This window comes from Gymnoscopelus microlampas (genome assembly GCF_963454915.1).
Source record: "Gymnoscopelus microlampas genome assembly, chromosome: 4".
NCBI lineage: Eukaryota > Metazoa > Chordata > Actinopteri > Myctophiformes > Myctophidae > Gymnoscopelus > Gymnoscopelus microlampas.
Window position 1 is genome coordinate 41,479,003 of NC_139941.1, and position 8,494 is coordinate 41,487,496.

Here is an 8,494-nt window from a genome sequence, read left to right on the forward strand (position 1 = left end):
GATGATGGTTCAGAGAAGGTTAGGGTTGAATAACGATGCAAACAATTAGCCTTTGAGTTTGAACGGTTCTGTAATGAAAATGAACAGCCCTGCTAAAGACAGAGGTACTGGACTGTAATTTGAGTCGCTGAAATTACAGCATTGCAACGGCACATCTGGACCTTGAGCATTAGTTAATGTTGGGGTTCATTCATGCATTTATATCCGTCCATTGCACCGTATCATTAATCTCGTTACGGTCCATGTATAACCATGATTGCGTGTGTGCCCTGTTGTCACCCAAACTCAACCACAATTATAATGTCTGAGCCAGGCCTCATCAGACCTTACCAAAGATAGACATATGATCATGATTGCTGCACATGAGCGGAATGTGCTAATTAATTGTCAATCGTGGAGAAACATGGCCATGAACGAATGAAGCTGTCAGGATCTTTTATTGTGGCCCTCAGTCGTGATGTGTTATTGGACGCAGTCCTTTCATTCGTTTCTGATTAAAAGGCGTGTCAACCAGAGGACATGCGTTGATTTTATCAGCTGAGTTCGCAACGACTGAATACTACTGCTGTGTTTTCAGTTTTTCAAATCGTTATCTTTTTCATTTCATTAACCTTGTACATTTTGTTGAATGGTGTTTGGTGAGGTTACATGAGGGAACTGCTGACATTAGGCATAGGTGGGAGTCTGAGGGGTTAGGGGCCCTGAGAAAGCAGAGCTACACTGGGATGGCGTGCGGGCCGCGCCTGCCGAGGAGATTAGCAAGGACAGGAGAGAGCGAGCAGGGGCTGCCAGCGATAACAGCAGGAAAGATAATAAAGGAGAAGGTGTTTCCTGTGAGTGCTCCCTTAGGAAAAATGGCTGCTCCATTCACATTATCATAGCCTGTATTTCTAGGCTATATGCTGGGCTCAAGGCTGGACTACCATCTTGAACTGATTTACTCTAGGCCCTGTAAATCAAACACAAAACGTGCAACCTTGGTTATCACAGGAAGGGAGAGGGATGTCGTGATCTGTACTTTGAGCCTATATCATATCCACTGAATGTTGTGCAATATCCACTTAAACACAGTGTCCAGTATATGTACACATATGCATGCAGGCATGCACACACGCAAACACGCACGCGCACACACACACACACACACACACACACACACACACACACACACACACACACACACACACACACACACACACACACACACACACACACACACACACACACACACACACACACACACACACACACACACATGCTATGAAGATGCTATTATGCCACACTATCCTCATCCTTCACCTTACCCAAATGAAACAATGGCCTTAGGTCACATAGCGTGTCCTCACTGACTCAGATTCTCATGATTGTATTGGGCCTATTGTACTGATGTTCCGCTGCTCTGGCCCTGCAGGATGGAGGATGGAGCCACATATGGGATTCAGCTTCAGCCTCTCCAGATGTCACAGGTGCACTCAATTCGATCACAAATTAGGTGCTCAGTCAGGTTGCCTTCAGTTTGTTTGAAACCCCATCTAACAAAGACATCACAACCAGTTGCTTTTAAATGTGCAAAGTGCTCCAACCAAAAATGCACTGAAAAAAGAGCTTTGTTTGGCCTGGACTGTGGTTGCAAGCTGTTGGTTCCAGTTGAAAGGGCCTATGGGAAGCCAACGCAGAGCCCAGCTGACACTTAATCACAATCACACAGGCATTGGTTCACTTAAAGAAGAGTAGGCCTGTAATTAGACAACAATGAAGCCCTCTCAGGCACACATATTGGCCCCACTGGTGGTGGCCTCAGAATTATTGATCAAAGCTGTTCGAGAGGAAAGACATAGGCAGACAGGAAGAGTGGGTGGAGAATGAGAACTAGTAGAGATGTTGGGCTGTGTGAAGAACAGGTGACAGACATCTTACAGGCCAAGGGTCTAATTCTGGACTACTGTAAATGATTATATCGTGCTGAGAATTTGCCACCCAGGAGTAGCTATGCTGCCAATGCCAGTAATGTAGGAGAGGAACGTGACAAGTGCTGAGGTCTTTTTGGCATCAGGCACAACTCAGTCATTATACCATTATTGTAACAGGGACTCTGGCTGGACAGAGCCAATATTGAAAATAAAGCTAAAGCTGAATAGAGTGCCTTTATAAGGAGAGGTTTCTCAACTATTTGTCCTATTTCTAAACAAGCAGTAGCTGTTATTACTAATAATAACGTGGATACTTTTTTCAGTTTGTTATAGCCACTTGTTTGAGTCTGGGTGAGTTCCATAAAAGATTCAGTTCAGGGAGAGAAAAGGCATCTATAATTATATTTAGCTCTGGTGATATCTGATCCTAGAGGGGCTTTACTAAATTGGCCACAGTTAAGTATCTTTAACTGTTATAAATCTCGCTTATAGTTATATCAACATGAACTCTGACCGTTTCGGCAAAATCTCATCAGTTGGCATTAGCGCTCGTTCCGCAGTCATACATGGACCGGGACGTGTAAAATACAGTAGCTTATTCAAGTATGAATAATCCAGTGTTGGTTGGATGGATCCAAGGGAAGGGGCGACTGCTGCACACGTGTGTCAGCGCCGTGTGTGACGGAGGCCTGCATACAGATGGTGTTGTGGAAGTGGTCCAGCTATTGGCCTCCACCCCTCTCCTCCCCCGGACCTTGTCTCAGCTATCGCTCTGATGTCATGGGAGAGGTTGCCATGGTTGAACCAGGAGGCCCTTCTCACCTCTGTTCTAGATGAAAACGTCACAGGCTTTGTAAGTAAAAGAGGGTTTGAAAATGCCCGTTCAGTGACACCCACACCCATACCCCCACACACACAGCTTTATGAGAACAAGAGTTATTTATGCAGTTACTATAATAATATCTATAAGTTTTAGATCTAGTTATATCTGACGTTGATAACATCAACAGTTCCATCATAGCCCGTCAGGATCTCTCTAGTGAATTGCAATGAAATATTCCCTGCACATGAATTGCATCACACAAGCTTCCATAAAGTGTGTCCGGTCTGCGTGCTTTGAGATACTGAGCCGAGCTCTCAGGGATGAGGGTGCAATTATGAGTGCTTGTGGAAGCAGCCCTGCTCTGAAGGTCCAGGGGCCCTCAGGAAGTCATAGGAACCAGGAATCTATATGGTGTGACGACAGGAGCGCCCTGTCTCACACAGTCGACTAGTGAATAGCAGTGTATCATACCGATTAGTCATCTGTTTGTAGCTTCAATTTACAGCTACTCATTGTATTGATTTACCGTAACAAGGCCCGGTTGCCCTTAAATGAACACAACATGTGTGCATGCTTGTACTTGCTCATAAACAGGCACACACACACAAAACCGAGACAATAGTGCTCATTTTTTTCTCAAGGTCCAGTAAATTGCTATACTCACCATTACACACCATGACTAATGCAAAGTGTACAGAAGTGTTAGCTAATAACGTTCAGCAAAGAGTGATTTCTGTGAGATGATGGGACACAGAGAGGAAACACTGCATCCCACAGGAAGGACGTTTGAAGTATGATCACTCACTCTCTCTCTCTTCACGTCTCATATTCTATTGGAGAGATGCGTGTGAAACATATCGGTAATAAACTCCCAGAAAACTGCAGGTCTGCTACAACTATTAGTTATATAAATCAAAGCTAAAAACCTTTTTGTTTGCTGCACTGTACTTGTCTTGTTTTTCTGTTTTATTTTGTACATTTTATTTGTCATTATGTCCGTTTATTATGTGTTTATTCTTGCCTTGCTTTGAAACTCATGTATCTCATTAACATACACATGGGAACAGCCGAATTATGATTCACAGATGTGGGAACATTTCTACCCTAAATTCATTAGTTCGTATTTCACAAAAGAAAAATAAATTCTACCCCCAGAAAAGAGTTTCTGATAATAATAATAACTTTATTTGTATAGCACCTTTCATACATAAAATGCTTCACATTAAGATAATAAATAATAGGATGCGCCAGAAAAAACTAAATTGGCAAACAGAAACATAACTAGATAGTGTTGTTAAAGCTAGAAGAGCATGTCAAAGTAGAGCAAAATAATCAAAAATAATTAAAATGAAAAAAAGGGGGGGAAATAGACATGAACACAAGATTAATTTAAATAAATACCATATTGAAAAAATAGGATCTGCTTACTTACTAAAAACACTAAGAGAGCTCGCCATTTTCAGTTCCAGTGGTATATTCCACAACTTAGGGCCATAGACCCAGAAGGCGGCCTCATCAGTGTTTTTATGAAGTGCTTTGGGAACATCTAGCAGGAGAGCGGAGGAGGACCTGAGTGTTCTGGCTGGAACATAAAACTGTATAGAATCCTTAATATATGAAGGTGTCATGTTATTAACTGCTTTGTAAACAAATAAAAGTGCTTTAAAATCAATTCTAAAAGACACAGGTAGCCAGTGCAGTGTTGACAGGACTGGACTAATAGGATCTCTTCTTCTGGTATTTGTTATGATGAGGACTTGTACCTTCAGTAGTAACCCACAGTCTGTGTTATATCCGAGTTAGAAATCATTTTGAAAGAGTGGGTGTCATTATTTCTCTCATCTCATTTTGCAAGGAGACTCCTTATATGTGCAGACTCTTGGAGCCTTCTGCTATTGATGTTGCTGCTAATTATGTCCCAGTACTTTCCCTTGCTATGGAAAAACTTTGATGTTTGTCGTTGCTGCTGTCTTTCTGCACGCCTCGTGCCTGTGGATAGAAGCCTGTGGTTTCTCTCCTGGGCATGTTTTCTTCTGGTTACTTTAATGTGGCTAAATACTATATTGACTCAGCCTGACCTTTGCCTATAATGTGTGAGACACATAACTCAGGCTGTACACTCTGTGCTTGCCCATCACTTGTCTCCATAATGGGGGGGGGGCAAATGCTCAAAATGGAATAACATGCCAAAACATTTTGTCGTGCTCATAGATTCACATGCAAACCACGTATTCTTATGTCATGGTTCTGAAAGAGGCTCGCCGCCTTGCTTGTGTGTGCGTGCGTGCGTGCGTGCGTGCGTGCGTGCGTGCGTGCCCGGAGCTAATACTGCAAACTTCTTTGCCACTCTGCCAGTAATCTCTCAAGAACAGATTCCGACCTGCGGTGGAATCTGTCGGAGCGGTTCGTCCTAACCAGTGCGCATTGGATACAAGTGGGCGTGCCTTCAGATCAGGAAGTGGGCCGCGCTTTACCCAATCAAATGTAGTGGGCGGGATTCACGTGTCCATCCACCATGATCCACCCTCCCCCCCTCGAAACTAGCCGAAACTAATTTAACAATAGCGTCCTCGGAGCGGACAAAACCACGGAAAGATATTCACATTTTAAATTACTCTTTCATCATAGAAACAAGTGGGCTTATAACCAAAACCATCCATGTTCTCTGGGAGAAGTGGTGTTAGTGTTCCGTGTAGAAATATTGTTAGTGGGAATGAAAACATGGTCGCACCAACCGGAAGTGATGCGCTATAGGCAGACATGAAACCGGTGTTTCCCTGCGCTCTAGTCTAACATTATACTCCTGCCAGACTCCACAGAATATCAGAAAAGCAGAGGTCGCTGTTTTTCATTTTCTGTGGGGTCTGGCTACGCGAGACTACTCTGCCAGTACCGTAACTTTGGACCTCCACTAATTTTCTCTCACATATGTTCTATATTTTGAAATATTTAATTTAAATGGAAGTCAGGGGGACTCGGATCGGGCTGCAACCATGCCCACATTTGCTGGCATTATTGATAAGTCATAGAGTAAATGTTGCGTGATGTGTGTCATTGTCACGTGTATTAAATCATTATGATGTTAAGCGCAAGCACATGGATTACTACAAGGCTTGCATGACAGAACAGCAGATGCTGCAGCCAAGCCATGGTGGAGCACAGGGTGCAACAGGCCATAACAGTTACAGGACCGTCGACGGTCAAAAAGGCAAGCCAAGAAGAAGTGCAGGCCAGGGGAAACCTAGTGGCTGAGCAGAGGTCAAGCAGACGGGGAAAAGGCCTCAAGAAACACAGGAGGCAGCGCTGGGACACCGACAGTCAACCACCTCTCAGGGGGTCCATCCTGGGACTGTGTGTGATCCACTCCTCATCCTCACCCCTAAGGTGAAGGGTGAGGATGAGTCCTTCACTGTGCAGCCTGTCTGTTGCTGCTCCTGTGTTCTCCTTATGAAAACAGGAAGAGGGTGTGTTTGGGGAAGCAGAGCTTGGGGAGTCAGGTCCTGCAACTGCAAACTGACCACGGTGTGTGTGTGTGTGTGTGTGTGTGTGTGTGTGTGTGTGTGTGTGTGTGTGTGTGTGTGTGTGTGTGTGTGTGTGTGTGTGTGTGTGTGTGTGTGTGTGTGTGTGTGTGTGTGTGTGTGTGTGTGTGTGTGTGTGTGTGTGTGTGTGTGTGTGTGTGTGTGTGTGTGTGTGTGTGCGCGCGCGCGCACACAACTGACTGATTGTCACTGTGTGGCCATGTGTGCGTGCATATATATGAGTGTCTTTATCCGCATGCCAGGATAATTACTTTCAGGGAGCCTCTGAGCTCTTTACCCTCGTTTCTCCATCTCCTCTGAGCTCTCTAGAATGCACCTTGGGTATTGTGCCCCAAAGGCAACATCCTCAGTGCACATGCATGGGGCCACACACTGACACGTCAACCCAACCCAAACACACCACTGCATGTCCAACTTACATGTATACGACTGCTGTCTCACAAATAAAACGTGAGTTACGGTAGAGTAAGTACGTTAACCACTTTAACCCTGATGTCCCTGTTGTGGGCATGTAATTATGGGTGGAAAAGTTTGCACATTTTAAAAAGATCCAATCCAAACATTAAAAAAGGCAAAATTGCAGATATACAAGCTCACGACACAGCCTGTAGATCTGCGATTTGTGCCATTTTTCCATGACAGTAGTATAAAATAGAGCTTAAGTGGATAATGTGTACACAAATAGATAATTTGTCATGCTAATATTTACCATGCCCTTCCCGCATTCTCTATCTAACCCACTTTGTCTCTCTCTCTCTCTCTCTCTCTCTCTCTCTCTCTCTCTCTCTCCTCCCTCTTCTCTCTCTCTCCCTTCTTCTCCCTCTTCTTCTCTCTCTCCTCTCTGTGGTATATCAGTGGGTGTCCTTCCTCTGGCCTAGCAGGGGCTCCTGCAGTGCCGTAATGTGCAGGAATGTTGAGTCCCGCAGGCAGGCAGGCTGGGTGTGCCAGCCTGGAGAAGCCGGGTCAGGAGGGGGATTAGAAGTGACCGACCCCCCCCCCCCAACACCCCGCCGCACTCTCCCAGCAGGAGCTGTCATGTCAGCCTGTGTGTCCTGCCGCTGAAGCTTATTCCCATTGGGTTTGGGTGAGGAAGGCCAGCGTCGGGTCACACCACTGGCTTTCACGATAGCTTTAGCTGAGCATTTACTGGACTTTACTGTCTCTCAACGTAGTGCAGGGAAGCATACATACGATCTGACAACCCACGCCACAAAAGAATAGAGCAATTGAGGAGCTGTTCAGTATCAATTGACCCTTCTCCCTGAAACATCTGCCAGGCCTTTTCAAACTTGGGATGTCTAAATAGAATTTGTAGATTTATTTGAAATTTCCTGGAGGATAAGCCCCTTGAGATGCAGCATCTTGTTTTCGAGGGGGTCGTCTGTGATACACAGTAAATCCTCAGTGTGAATTAAACTCTTAAGGTATTCTACTTATTTTCAGAAAGATGGGATGTTTTCCCCCCACAGTGGCAGCCAGCAAGCCTTGGGCATACAATGCAAAATTAAGAACAGTCGTTGATGAAATGCAACGGCACAAATTGGGCGTGAGCTTCAATATATTCATGCTGTTCGTTAACTGTGAACCAGTGAACCATAGAGACCTTACATTGTACTTCTGGGAAGTGCTGCGAGGTTCTACACAACATATGGAGTCTTTCATCCTAACGAATGAACTTCGCACCAACCGCATATTTGACATTGTGATTTTGTTGTTTAACAATTGCCCTTTGGTGTTATTTATCTGATAAGACTTTCACTATTTAGTCCCTGCATCTCCCTCCCTATTGTCAGCCCTATGATCCTCATTAGCTGTGGAATTTGGCCTATGGACATTCCCCGCCAGACACAAATCCAAAATGGAATGAGACGTGAAGTTTTTCCTCAGAGCGAAGTAGGGTGTGTAAGTAGAGAAGTGCTGCACCACAGCCAATGTGCAAGACAAGTAAACAACTGAAGGAGTCTATGAAAGTCAAATTCATGAATAATGAGTGTCATACAATCACAGACGTCTTGGTGGGATGGAACAGCTGCGAGACCTTCAGATGTTTTGTGCTTACTGATTTCAATATTCGAATTTCCTTTGCTTCAAAGCAAGTCACGTACAGTATACATTAAAAAAAGATATAATGCTACCTTTGCAGCGTAACCAGTGCATTTATTTCATTGTTGTGCAGTCCAGTGTGTGCTATGGGCAGCATGGAAAGCTATAGAGATTTGATC